Source organism: Papaver somniferum, chromosome 3, assembly GCF_003573695.1.
Source record: "Papaver somniferum cultivar HN1 chromosome 3, ASM357369v1, whole genome shotgun sequence".
NCBI lineage: Eukaryota > Viridiplantae > Streptophyta > Magnoliopsida > Ranunculales > Papaveraceae > Papaver > Papaver somniferum.
The window spans coordinates 63,924,569-63,940,585 of NC_039360.1; positions in this window are offsets into that span (position 1 = coordinate 63,924,569).

The window sequence follows — 16,017 nt, forward strand, 5'->3', positions numbered from 1 at the left end:
CCACAGAGATAAGAGCTAACATTTTTATCTATTGACTTAAGATTTAGTTATGGACGCCCAATCAAAAATAGTTATCCAATATTACATGCGTTGGGTTATACCGGTTTAGGTCGAGAACCACGATCCGAAAACACGAGATCTCACACTATTAATTTCTTTTAAAAGAAATTTGTCCCAAATTCCAAAAATCAGTTGGGTTTTACCAATTTTAGGTTTGAAAACCACGATCCGAAAACACGAGGACTTACACTATTAACTCCTTAAAACGGAATTTGTCCCAAATTCCAAAAATCGATACAGTCAAAATAGTTTAAAATAGAAATCTCATTAGCACAAAAAATTACCCCATTTCCGAAAATAAATAAGACAAAATTAAACATTCGTAAACACGAAAACTAAAACTCTAAAAATTATTTTGGTTTCTTAAAACTTCAAAAATGAAATCATGCTATACCATAATAAATAAAAATAAAAACATAATAATTTTATTTCTTTGGAAATAAAATTTTCGAAAACTGGTAAGTCCATACGCACAGCCCGAGTAAATCGGAACCATGCTCTGATACCAACTGTGACAACCCGGATTTTCGGATTTCCAGCAGACACGGATTTAACCTTGTGGGTCGGGTCCGATCCAGCTAGCAAGTCCAAATTTCCGGACCGCCACTCGTATAGTACTAGATTTTTCGTTCCAAAAGATTTTAATAAAATACAAAACTCAACTCAAATGAAATTTATAAAATGAAATATAATATTACTTTTAAAATTACAAAACTGTAAAATAATAATCACAAAATCAAAGTATATTAAAACAAACCAACACTCTGGTTTAATTCAAAATGCGCAAAGTCCAAATCCCCATGATAAACAGTAATTTCTTTTACGGCTAGTCTTTCTTCATTCTCTGTGGAAAGGAGGAAAAGGGGTGAGCAAACCATGGCCCAGTAGGAAGTTTCAAAAAATAATAGAGTGCAACAAAATCAAACAAATGCAGCAGTAACGATAAAATAAATTCATGCATAAAAATTCGCAATAATACCTACGGTATTCTCAGCCATAAATAATCAACACTTTCTTACTCAAAGTCTTCAATCTAAAATTCTAGATTCTTAATGTAATTGTTAGAGTTATTCCGGTAACAAACCATTATTGTTCCCCGAACAGTCTATCTTTTTCTTTCTTCAAATGATTCTTAATCTAGTTGTCAGAGTTATTCCGGTAAACAAACCATATTGTTCCCCGAACAGTCTTCTCAGGGTAACCACCAGTAGTGGGATTCCATAAAGGCCTGAAATTTCAGCAGCAGAAAGATATATATGTTTATTCCATTTCTAATAAGTACAGTTTATCCGCGTACAAACACCACACTCATTTTCAGAATCAGAGATACTCAACCAAATGCATTTATATAGCGCAATATATTATTTTAGAGTAATAATTAAAGTACGTTCATTTTCAACACCATAAATCATCAATGTCCAAAAAACATTTACTGCATCTCCAAACCCAAGTCTCAATAATAATGCATTAACAAAATTAATAGTAACAGTACCCTCCCTAAACGAAATCCCTTTAAATTATACGGTTCAAATAACAACTCAAAAATGCTCTTTTATGCATCAAAATCCAAAACTAATTTATTCAGTTTATAAATCCAAATGGGTATCTATAAAACTTGGTCAGAAGTTTAAGATGTTTGGCCGAGTGTAGTGTATGTTCAGACAATGGCTACCTAAAAATAATACATGGCAAAGAGTACATAAACTAGTTAAAATCGTTATGACTGGTGGACTTCTTTTATTTTATTTTATTTTTATTATAAACTTGGCTAAATGTCACCGGACGGATGACTAAAGCTACAATTAGTTAAGCGTAAAAATCAAAAGGATTGTAGACACAAAATTTCGTTTAGAAAACATGGAAGCCAAAGGCCCAAAAATCAAACAATGTACTGCCCTTATTTAGTTTCTATCTAAGTTAAACCTTGGGACAAATGTGCAATGAATTATTAAAACAAGACCCATGATTCTTCTACAAATGCATCAGCACAATGGGTAGTTTTGTTTTTAATTTCAAGAAAATGAAGGTCAGTCAAACCGCATTTGTCTCGTACCATAAAAGATCAGGGAAATATTAAAATAAATATAAAAAGAAAAACATATGAATGATTGGAGAATTAATGTATAGGAAGGATATGACGAAAAATGTAAGGAATTAATGGTGAGAAAAGTCTGCATACAGGTCTTTTTTAGATGAATAGTAAAATTAGATAAGGTCAAAACAAGGTTCCTCAAATGTTATGGTTAAAGAAATCTTTTTTTACAGTTTGCACGAAAATCGAGACACAATATGAATAACCATGTTAATGGACATGATAGGTGAGAAATTAAACAAATCCTATGAAACAGATAGAGTATGTTTGGAACAGGGAGAAAGAAGGACACCAATTTGTTAGTACATGTGAAACCCAGCCGCTAAATCACATTGTAAACACCGATCGGGTAAAAACTAAATAAAATAAGATCTTGATAAATATAAAACATTAACGGATTGAAAATCAAATACGGATATAATGATAAAATAGGTTTTAGTTTGTATAATGCGGAAACCCCCTACCTCAAAATAACAAATCCAAAACTTTGATGCAATCAACACGCCTCTCGATAAACCAATGGAGTAGTATTAATTTTTTGTTGTTGTTTTGTAGAAACTTGGAGAAAATCAAAGAGAAAGAGAGAGGTGGAGAAGAAAAGGACGGCTAGGTTTTTCTTTTAGGATTTTTAGAAAATATATTAAATATATAATTATCCTAGCAATAAATGCAAAGAAGAGAGGAAGAATTTTGACCAAACACTTCTTGTTTTCTAATACGTATCATTTGAAAATTTAATGCATTTTTTAATTACTAACTCAAATATTGATAAGGGAAATTTATAAAGAGAATCTTTATTTCCAACCACCACAGAGATAAGAGCTAACCTTTTTATCTATTGACTTAAGATTTAGTTATGGACGCCCAATAAAATATAGTTACCCAACACTACATGGGTTGGGTTTTACCGGTTTGGGTCGAGAACCACGATCCAAAAACACGAGGTCTCACAGTAACAGTTAACTGAAGTTATCCATATGAACAATTTTGTCTTAACCACATTCATCTAAAACTTCTAGATCAAATATGACGATCAATTAATCATGAAAAATAATCAAATGAATCTAATTGTGTTTCACATAGAGTTGTTTAATTGTTCACTATCTCATATATATGAACAAATTGAAACAAAATCGGATTGATTCATAATTGTACAGAGTACTTATATAAGAATCAATTCATGAACATTAAGCCACGGTTTGCAAAGATTGCATTCCTTAATTCATAAATGTATTTGTTCATGAGTATGAAAAATACTTAACCGATTTTAGAAATTTAACCACTAAGTTTGCAAACAGGTATGCAAACTATAGGTTCCAGACTTTGGTCTTGTCCATCCGTTTGCAAACGGGTATGCAAACAGTCGTCTCGGACCTAACTCAGGTAGAATCGTTCGCATACTGGTATGCAAATATGGTTCCCGGAGTTTAACAGTTAAAACTGTTCGCATACTAGGTATGCGAACAAGGTTCCCGGACCTGAATCATACCAAAACAGTTTGCATAGTAGGTACGCATACTGTGTTGTATACAGACAAAGATTTTTATTCTAAACTCCCATTTCAATCATTGAAACATCCTTAGAACACGACAATAGATGTTTCACACAAACTATTAGCTTCAAGTAAATTTCAAGTGACCGAATGATCAATACGAAACGTTACAAGTCGATATCAAATGATTGTCTCACACAAATCATGTAAGATGTTTCAAGCCAATTTCCACATGATCATCTTTTGACTTAATATTTAGTTTCCAACAAATAAATTGTTTCCAATTAAACTTGTCAAGAATAATGATGAACGTAGCTAAAGCAAAAAGCTTCCAACACGTATTTCGATAAATAGATAAGCGAGATAATCTCGGCTCGAAATATCAAATGTGTATAATATAAAAGTATATATAGCTATACGACTTAGTCTCATTAGGAGATAGAATAGAATATACTTCTGAGTGATAGATAAGTTTTAGTCTCCACATACCTTTTGTTGATGTAGTTCCTCCAAGCTCTTCTCAGTAGATCTTCGTCTTCAATCGATGAACGCCATGAAGTCTAAAGCTCAACTACACATTATATCCTAATCCAAGACATATCTATAAGTAGACTAGAAATCAAGACTTATAGTTTTGATCAACTAAACTTGACAAACAAGCTTGAGATAGCAACGCTTGCGAGTTCGACCGAGCAGTGCTCTGGAAATTTGATTGAGAAGGGATATACAAATAATGAATTGTGCTTGCGTATTTATAAAATAAATAAATATAAAACAAGTACTGGATTTGCAATTACAAATGTATATGTTGATGATATGAACATAATAAGAACTCTTGATGAAATAAGATAAACTCCAAGCTATTTGAAATCCAAATTTGAGATGAAAGATCTTAGGAAAACTCGATTTTGTCTAGGACTTGAACTAGAACACCGAGCTTGTGGTATATTAATCCACCAATCTATATGTCCAAAAGATACTCAGGCAATTTAATTTGGGCAAAATGCACCCTGCTAGCACTCCCATGATTGGTCGAAGTTTGAATGTACATAAAGATCCATTTCGTCCAAAGGAAGATGACGAAGAAGTATTGGGAGCTGAAATTCCCTATCTAAGTGCAATAGGCGCATTATTGCACTTAACACAATGTACTCAACCAAATATTTCATTCTCAGTGAAGCTATATATAGCTCAGCGCCAACGTGGCGCCATTGGAATGATATCAAGAATATATTTAGATACCTAAAAGGAACCATTAACATGGGTTTATTTTATCCCTAAGAGGACGTAAGACTGCAAATACAAATGCAACCCTCTACACCAAAACTCCAAATAATGTTTTAGTTGGTTTTGCTAACACTGGGTACCTCTCTGACCTATACAAAGGTCGGTCCCAAACTAGTTGCGTGTTCACTATAGGAAACACGCGATATCTTGGAGATCGACCAAACAAACTCTTGTGGTAACTTCCAAGAATCATTATGAGATTATTCCCCTACATAAGGAAGTCTGTGAGGATACATGGTTAAGATATATATCATTACACATATTTGAGGGACATGTGGTTTGAATTCAACCACTGAAGAGCCGACTTACATTTATGAGGACAATACGGATTACATCGAACAGTTGAAACAATGGTGTATTAAGGGTAATAATATGAAATATATATCACCGAAGTTCTCTCACAATCAGCAACAACAATGTCTTATGAACATTCAAGTCAGCAAAGTAAAGTCTGGTGAAAATGTGACAGACTTATTTACTAAGTCACTGCCCAAATCCACGTTTGAAAAACGCGTGAAAAACATAGGACTAAGGAAATTATCTGAACTCCCATGAACGTAATCAGGTGGGTAGTGACATTATGGGGAGTACCTGATGTCGACATCAAAGGTTTTTCCTATCCTAAAAGTTGTGAAATAACAAGAAAATTGGTCACCTTCAATGAGGTAACTTTACTTGCATTTATCGGGTTATACTCTTTTTTCCTTCATCAAGGTTTTGTCCCACTGGGTTTTTCCTTGTAAAGTTTTTAACGAGGCAACATATGTGATTCCAACTACGTTCTACGTTTTCTTGTACTCTTTTCCCTTAGTTCAGGTTTTGCCCCTCTAGGTTTTCCTGACGAGGTTTTAATGAGACAATTGACTTAGCCATATTGTTCTTTTTAGGATATTACTACATGTGATGAACTACATATGAAACATTAAAATACAAGCACGACATGTGAAGCATTGAATGTGAAGTTTTCGTCAAGATTATTTCCCACTGGGTTTTTCTTTAATCGACTTAGAAGTATCAAAAGAAGCATAACATGTGGAACGAAGTGTTGTAAATAAATATAGTAGTGTGGTGTTATCCAAGTGGGAATATTGAAGTAATAATACTGATGGATTTCCACCTCACTTATATCACTATCATTACAACCATTACTTCATGTAACTATACACTAAAGGATGCATGATGCATGGTACTAATACATGCATGTACTAGTTCCTTTCTAATGCTACATTAAACACCTACTCTATTGTATTCAATAACACATATATCGATAAGTAAGAACTTCTTTTATTTCTCTCTCAATTATTTTTGTATACAACACTTCCCTTTTTTTTCTCCTTACAATCTTTGGAAGTATCCTTAACCTAACTATGTCTATTAAAACGCACAGGGTCATGTGTTCGTCGATGGCAACATTTCCATCACTTATTAACCAATGATGTTTTGCAAACCTAATGCCTCATTTTCTCCAAAGTCCAAAGAGTTGAGTGTGTAGATTACAGTTCAAGAAAAAAAGGTTGTCGACAGAAAATCTATCAACTGGTATTGAGAAAAATAAAGAGCATATTTTTGAAGCTCATCAGACAAATTAGTACCACCAATACATGAAGAAAAACATGGCATAAAATAAGTACTAACCTTTATTCGGGATATACCGAATAAACGATAACTTCCACAAGAACATACTGTTTAGGCAAAACCGTTTTGGTATGTTTTAGTTAGTTTACACCAAGCGTAAAAAGTAGAAAAGGGGTATTCGGGCATGTTCACATCGTATCCAGAGCGATATATGATTTTGACTTCTCGAATTTAAAAAGTTCTTTTACAGTACATTGTTTTTCTCTAAAAATAATTAGCGATCACAACGGGAAATCAACCACTCGGTTACAAAATCATTTTTCTCAAAAATGGTTGAGATTAGGTTGGGTATAGAAAATTTCAATTCTATTTTTGTCAATACCAAAGATACTACTCTCGTATTCCATATATCACTTCTGTTACTCCTAGTATTATCCCAACCACATCCCACTCTCTCTCCAGTCAAATTCTTCAAGAAAAAAGGAATATTCCAAACCCATAAAGTATTACGAATTTGATGGAAGCCTCTTAGAAAGAGGTCCACACCTTTCTCGAGGCTCTCATAGAAATACCGACTCCAGAGAAAATCCCTCTCAAGATGTAGCCAACTGACGATCCTAAGGCTACCGACGTTGGTACATCCAGAATTAACATTCGAGGTGATAACAAGTTCATTATTCAAAGAGAGCAACCAAGGAGACAACAATCTAACTTCGACACTCATGAAGATCTAGAAAGATTGTTACAATTTCGAGCCACAGAGGGTTCAGTCTCACTTCATAGGCATCAACCATATCCTCTCGACATCCAAAAGATCTCTTCCCAAAGAGGATATATCTCTTCCTTATTCTCAGTCGATGATTGGACGGGAAATGCTCATTGGCATGTCTTATGCTTCCTAAAGTTGTTAGGGGAGCATGAGTATAATCAAAGATTTCTACAAAAAGTATTTATTTGTCTCTAAGAAAACCACCTTATCATATTTGGGAAGATCATTCCAGAAATACGATGAACATCCTGATGACTACATACACTGATTCAGGATCCAGGTTCCTTATCGTAATGATCCAAACGTGGACCAATTACAACTGGTGGAACTCTGCATCAACGAAACAAAACCAGTCTATCGTGCTTTGTTGAGGAATTTGCGTTTTCAGGTTTTTTTCCGAACTCCATAAAATTGTCAAACGATCAGCCAAAACTGCTCCTCCTCTCTTGGAAACCAGACCACCAATAGGTTTGTAAGACCCGTAATATCATACTTCTGAATAAGAAGTATAATCATCCATCATCCTTGGCGTTGTCATGTAAGTGAAAAAGGCAAAAGAAAATCCCCATCTCCAACCATGGATTCACGTCAACAACAACCAAGGATACTCCTGGTTTTCCAGACTTCTCTTGAACAATAAAAGAGGTGATCAAGTTATTGAAGACACTAATCCAGGATGACATCATTAACATGTCTCTTATCTAGTGTACACATATTGCCTAGGAATTAGCATATCTCAAGTATTGTTGCTTCCACATGGAATCCTCAATCCTAGAAGAGACATTAAGCAGAAGAGTCACAACCCTGACCAGATCGTATTCTTCTCAAAGGAACATCGCAAGGATATTTTTATTGATAGGCAACTACAACTCGCGGATGAAGTAAGATGCATCCCAAGTCTACTCCGAAGATATCCTTTCAAAAACCACACGTATGCTCAAGTTTTACAAATAAACATAACTAATTTTTAAATTTTTATTCTTGGAAAGCCATAAACTAGTCTATTTGACTGGTAGTGATTTGGTCTATGAAAGTCGGATGGCTCATCTCATATGTGGTAAAAGAATAGTCACACGAAGCAAGCTATAGTTTCTAACCTTAATCAGTAATTGCCGAGTGATTTATCCTATTAACATATGACTAAAATTTTCATACCAAAGATATTCTTTCTCTGTTCATACGGCATATTAGTGGTAGATTTGACTGCCGGCTATGAACTTTGTAGTGATATTTTCTGTTCACACAACATCAAATAAAATCAGTGTTTGTATACGATCATGCACGTAGGATGTGAAGCATGGTTTGTTTGTTTTTTTTGGTAATCAAGGACGTCATTAATGGTAATTCGAGGTTACAATGAGTAAGATCGAAAAAAGAGAATACAAAGAAACAAGATCATACCGTAAAATTACACTGCAGAGAAATCTTGCAAGAGAAGGAGAATGATTAAAAAAGTAATACAAATACAAGTATAAATGAGATCTTATTAAATCGGAGAAAGTATGGTTTTTATTTGGAATCATATTCCATCCATTTAGTTTGTTTTCTTCCTTCGAAAGATGTGCTTCAAAATATGAGTGATTCTCTCAAATCTCTTGTAACTAAGGATGAAGAGTCCGTCGTAAGAAGAACCACCGATGAAGATTCCGTTGAATATTTTATCGTCAGAGACAACGAAGATGAAGGTTTCGTCATTGTAGAGTATCCATATTGATCTTAAAACCCAAACTAATAACCAAGAACCGTCGTTAAGACGTAGATAAACCTTCAAAGAGGGGATAAAACACCATAATGGTGTACATAAGTAAAAAATATGATACCAACTACACTAAAGTAAATACATGAACTCGAAAGTAAAAGAAAATGAAGAAACCTTCTCAGATCTAGTCTAACATGGACTAGATATGAGCAGTGGGAGAGTTGTTGTTGGTGTTTTTGTTGGAGAATAAGAAGGAGTAAAGGAGAGGAGAAAGAAGGTGATAAACCCTAGTTGATATGCATGATTAACTGGAAAATGTCATATCTTATATGTGTTGGATACTTGGATAAATTGGAAAAAACACTGAAAATCATACGTCCAGTTTATCCGATGTGTCAAATTTATCTCATATGAGATTTGGTACACTCTCAATAAACTGATACTCCTATTAACAATTTTGAAATATTAGTTGTTTTCAATAAACCGATACACACAATATATATTTGTAAAGGATGAAAGAAAAAACAGGAAATCATTTTAAAGAAAAGAAAAAATGGGAAAAGAAAGTTATATTTATGCCATAATCTCGTATAGTAGTTTATCTTAGTTGGTTAAATGAATATTACTATGTTTTTAAAAAATAATAACTAATGACTCTATTTTAACCCGGCTAAATTGGGGTCTATTGTGATTAATTTGGGCCTATGACTACAAGATAAAAAAGAATAATTTGAAGTAAAATGGATAACCCCTTATCCGATAATTTTACTAAATGGAAAAACTACATTGATTAGTGTTAATTTGGGAGATTAAATGATGTTTAATCAAGTTAACCCTGAAATCAACTACCATTAATTCATCATCAAAACTTGAAAAAATTTAAAAAAAAATAAATTCAAAACTTGATCCAGAATCGGTTGATGTTAGTGGAGTTGTAAAACGATTCTGGGTTGAGTTTTTTCAAAGGATGAAGTAAACCCAGAATCGGGTTTTTCCAAATAAACCGATTGTTGGAATCGGTGTTTATATATGCCCACATAATCCGATTATACCTTACTTTCCGAAACAAAATATTCATTACATAGTTTAGGAAATTAGCGCATTACATATATAGGATTCAGTATGGGTATTCTAGAATTTGACACATCAAATGTTCGCCAATGAACCTCCGAGCATGTCCGTACAATGTCGTATATTCTTTGTGGTGAAATGAACTTAGTTTCCCCATTACGAATTCTCCATAGCCCATTGAAACGTTCCAGCTGAAATTCAGTGAATTCTTAAATGTTAGTATGCGAACTTTTAACGATGACATAAGTATAAATATTATCGGATTACTCACTTTTTCTTTAAGAGGAGCTTGTGGATGACGTTGGTACACCATATTTCTAACTTTAACATACTCTCGCATTGCACTTTTTATGTAGTTGAATCGAAATGCCAAGTCTCTCCATTTGCGGTTATTGGGATTCCCGGTACGCCCGTAAAAGAACTCTTTAACTCTCTTCCAAAACATTGAATAGATTTCATTCGGACGTTCACGGAACGTATTAGCAAACGATTTAACGAGACACAAATATTTATACGGTTCCCATTTCACGTCTACTTCCGGATCCCACTCCATTTTCTAGGCTAAGTGTGTGATGTGGGAGTGGCTCAAAGAGGTTGTCTTTATATAGATAAAGACTCAACGGCTATTTTTTTCAAATTCAATTCAAACAATCGGAGTTTAGGTATGTCCACATAGTCCGATTATGTCCTTGCAAAATCATAAAAATGTGCCTCTCAATAATCAGATTTTAATATTGCACATGTAATCCGATTCTTGGTAAAAAAAAATTACAAAAGAACTGCCACTTTTCCTTGCAAGAATCGGATTACATGTGATGCCAATACAGACGGATTATAAAGGTTGTCAAAATCTTCCCCTCAATAATCGGTTTTTAATACGTCACTTGTAATCCTATTCTTGGCAAAAAAAGATACAGGAACATTGTCAGTTTTCCTCACTAGAATCAGATTACATGGGATGCCCACACAAACCGATTCTCAAACTCTGGATTTTTTTTGTTTTGTCAGAATCGGACTTTAAAAGCATCCTTATAAACCGATTCTGAAAACTTAAAAACCAGGTGAATTGTTTTTCCAGAATCGGTCTATGTGGTGCACCTTCAAAACCCGATTATGAAATTGTACCCCTAGAGAATTGTCAGAATCGTATTTTATACAGGTAAATGTAAACCGATTGTGACAGAAAAAAAACTTCTAGAATCAAACATTTTTTGCACACACATTGTAGTTGGTTCTTTTGTCGCGTCTTAGACAAACACAAACAATTTTCAAAAGAAACCAGATTCAGTCATTCATAAACTAGGAATATAACCAACATAATTCGACAATAAGCTTTGACACCATAATTATCCATAGTTAAAGACATAATTTTGAAACCATTCATTCATCAACATCCCCACCACGTCCACGACCACGACTACCTCGTTCTCGTTTAGCAGTTGGGGCGCTGCTCGATGCACCTTCAGAATACTTTTTTGAGGTGGCTCTCTTCCTCTTTTTCTTTGGCTCTTCCTCCTCCACAAGTTCCACAAGCTTTTCACCCGCTTATACATCTTCGAGACTGTTCAATTCATCAATCAGCTTTTCATTTGCCTTAACATTTTTCCCTCCCCTGATAGCTAGTTGTGCTTGGGTTATCAAGTGTCCGACTCGTCTTCTCTGTTTCCATTTTAAACAACAAACATTAAACAAATAATGCTAAAACAATTAATAAAACCGTAATTGAGAAATAATACACACCAGCAATTCGAGAGTTTTATTTTTGTCCTCTATCCGGGGCCTCTCATCTACTCGTATCACTCGAGTATGCGAAATATTTAGGTACCACGACATGTAACCCGGAATTGCCTCATCATCTGTTTTCAATCGACCATCCATACCATATCTTTTGAACATTCTGTTATCCCAATATTTACATGATGGTAAAGGGTCGTGAACAATCTCAATATCATTATCAAATGATTCAGTTTTCTTCTCATCGATTTGAAACTTCTTGTGCTCCTCTGGGATTTTTTGTATGTATCTGCATTGTCTTGCGACTCTCGTCGGGTTGTACATTACATATCCTCTTGGTTGAAACAACGGCCCAAATAATGAGCCTGCTCTTCGCACCCAACCATCTTTCCTTTTTCTTTGGCCAAACCCCCCTTGTAAGGGTCAAAGACAACATCTTTCGTCGTCAAGTTGTCCAACTGGTGTCGCAACTTTAGATAAACCGCATCTTGGTCCTTTTCTTTACTCTTGTAGATATACATGTCTCCATAAAAGTTACCGTCCCATTCCTTGTTCTCAAAATCCCTTGCAACAAATATTAGGAAGTGCAAATATATCCACGCCTGCAGAAAAGCCATATTTCCTCCGATTTGGTTCTTGTCAGACCTGGAAGCCTTTCTCAACTCGTTCAACGAGTATGCAAGGATGGCAGTTCCCCAAGAGTATTTGTGGATCTCGTCAAATGGTTGCAACAGTTGAATAAAGTTGGCTTTCACACGGGCACCAGAAACGTCGGGAAAGATAACATATCCCAGGACTTAGAGGACATACGCATTGGCCGTGGAGAAGATACGTTCCTTGGTCACCTCTTTTCCCTCAGCACGAAGTTTCTTTGTCCCACTGAAGAGTGCCCTCAACCACGAGAGATGGAATATCCTCTGCTTTGCTTTGCCTACTAGCATTTGTGACCTCGGTCATCTCCTCATCCCATTGGAACACTTCCTTGGTGAACGCGTAAATCTTGTCCCACTCAAGCTCTTTCACACACTCTTTGTGTTTCACGGCTTTACCATCTATGCTTAGCCCGGTAATGAACTTCGCGTCACTTGGAGTTATCATCATTTCGCCAAACGGAAGATGCAAAGTATCCGTTTCCTCGTAATATCTCTCGGAAAAGGCGGAACAAAGAGGTTTGTCGTATCCAAGATCCAAATTCTCGACCGCAGGCAACAACCCCGTAGATTTCACTAGATCGATTACTTCATCAACTTCTCCAATGGTTGATTCTATTCCTTGCAGTGGCCAATTCCTCATCATACTCACTGACGTTCCTGGCTTCATATGACGGATGGCATCCTTGTGATCCTATAAAACAAAACAAATACGATGGACAATAATCAAAACACTACACGGATAATAAGTTTTATATTACATAGCATAAGGTTTAGGTAGTTACTATGGTATGGCAGACGACCGTGACCCAACTCTCTTTCTACCCCCATACCACCCGTCCTCCATCACCGGGTAACCCTTTTACAGGATCATTAGGTACGCGAGGAAACATCTTCTCTAGGTCGGGCATGTGGTCCCCTTTCTTCTTATTTGGACTATCTTTCTTACCATATGTCTTACCGTGTTCTTGAGCGTCTCCTCGTTGGACTTGTTCTTGCACTTGTTCTTGAACGTCTCTTCCTTGGACTTGTTGTTGAACTTCTACTCCTTGGACTTGGACTTGTTCTTGAACTTCTCTTATCTCTCCATCACCTTCATCCTCACTTTCTTCTCCATCACCTTAATCCTCACTTTCTTCTCCATCATCCTCATCCTCATCCTCACTTTCTTCTTCATCACCTTCCTCACTTTCTTCTTCATCACCTTCCTTGCCACCAGTTCTTCTTCATCACCTTCCTTGCCACCAGCTTCTTCTTCATTTATCTCCTTCTCGCCACTTTCTTCTTCTGCAACTTCTCTATTACCACCTCCTTCTTCAGTATGTGTATCGGAATCAGATTCTTCTTGTGCTGGTTGCTCCGCTTGAGGTGGTGGGTCATTGATGTGGATCGCTTTGGCTTTACTCCACGATCCCCTTCGGTGGGAAGCATTTAAATTTTGACCACCCTCTCGACGAGGTCTCAAAGTCTGAGGAGAATCCAAATCATTTTTCCTCTTATATTTCTTTTCAGCTTGACGTTGTTGCTTGCCCTTGTTTGGCCTGTAAAATACAGAGATAAGCGACAAACAACAATGGGATTCAATGCATATTTTTTTAATTCAAGGTATACAATCAGTATGCCTGATATACATATAAAGACTGATTCCTAACATAACACATCTGCAATCGGTTTATATAAGTGTTAATGTAATCTGATTCTAACAAGAAAAAGTTACAGAAACATTGGGCATTCTTTCTTACAACAATCGGTTTACTCGATACTGTTATAAAACCCGATTCTAACATTACACATCAACAATCGGATTTTATATATGCAAATGAAATATGATTATGGCTAAGCAGTGGCTACATAATCGGGTTATATGGACACATATGTAATTCGATTCTAATGATAAAAAAGTTACATGAAAACAGTTATCCCTACAGTTGTAGAATCGGGCTATGTGATTGACCAATTATGGTTCAAATTTCTCGAACCAGAAAACACATGCAGGAAAATCGGTCTTTGTGGGCATGAACAACAACCGATTCCTAATACAATCGGTTCACAAGTACATTAACATCGTCCGATTCTGGTAAACCCAGAAATTTTTGATTTCAAAATTTCTACTTTTTGAGCGATTGCGTGTTACTAAAACCTAGTTTAGAGGATTGGGTTGATAGAAAAGTACCTGATTCGACCCGTTTCCTCCTCTTGTGTGATCAAAGATGGTTCAACTTCCTCAACTGTTTTCTTCGTTTTGTTTCGAATCGCTTCAACAATTCTGGGATTATTCTCACTAGGAATTTTCCTGTTAGTAGGATGCTTCTCTCTTGTATGTTTCGTCATTTTATAGAAGAAGAAAACAATTAAGCGTTTTTGGATCGATGATGTTTTGGTTTCAAAAAAATGAAAAAAGAGGGAGAAGAAGAAGAGAAGATTCGTTTTATGAAGGGATGGAAATGAAAATCTGATTTTGTTTTTAAATTTTATTATTAAGAGTTAATGGGGTAAATTGGTAGTATTAATATTTTTTAGAGGGTAAATTGGTAGTTTCAGCAAATTTAAACACCTCTTATCATTTCCTATTAGGTAGATGAAGTAATTTATAGGCCCAAATTAATCACAGTAGGCCCCAATTTAGCCGGGTATTTTAACTAGCGTGGAACCTAACCAGACCCTAGTTAGCAATTCGGGATACGGGTAGTAGTTCGGGACGGCATACGTACGGGAATTATATGGATTCAGATAGGTTGGATTCGGTCAAAAATCCGGTCAATGGTTCGTTGTTCGGACAGTAGTTCGGAACGGCATATGTACGTGCATATTCGTTTTATAAATATGAGTTCGGCACTTAAAATTCGGCTTACATATATGATAAATTGATAAGTATTATGACCTTATTACGAGACTAATTTTATTTGTATATGATTTATAAGATGGAAAACAACATTTTAGCGTGATTATTTAACAAGAAGTAAACAATTTAAACGCATAAATGTGTTATAGACTTTTAAACAAAAATCAACACATAAAACACTGGTTAAACAACTACCAATAGAAAATTTTAACTGAATAATTGTATTTAAATATAAAGCATATACAAAATCAAACAAGAACCAATCAACAGAACTCTGGTCTGAGAATTACCTATGGGAGTTTTAGTTCGGGAATATCATTCGGATTCGGTCGGTTCGGATACGTTCGCGAATCATTCGTGAGGTCCATATAATCCAGAAATTAGGTTCGGAATTCAAATAGTTCGGAAGTATCATTCGTATTCGATCAGTTCGGATACCTTCGCGAATCATTCGAGAATGACTCAGAGAATTACTAACTAGGAACCAGACCATAATAAAGGAAGAAACATGTTTTGACGAGAAAGAGACAACACACTTGAAATATTCAATATAGTAATTCATGCGACGGTTCAAACTTCAAAGGTCAAAGTTCAAACTTTGACCCTACACAGTCCACGGCACGCACATCAATATCATTAGAATATGCATAAAAGTGCCCATTGTTCCAAAAACGAGTTGCCCAGATTGAGAATGGAGTGGGACTGTACCGTATTAACTTTTTAAGACCCTTCATACTTCACATATT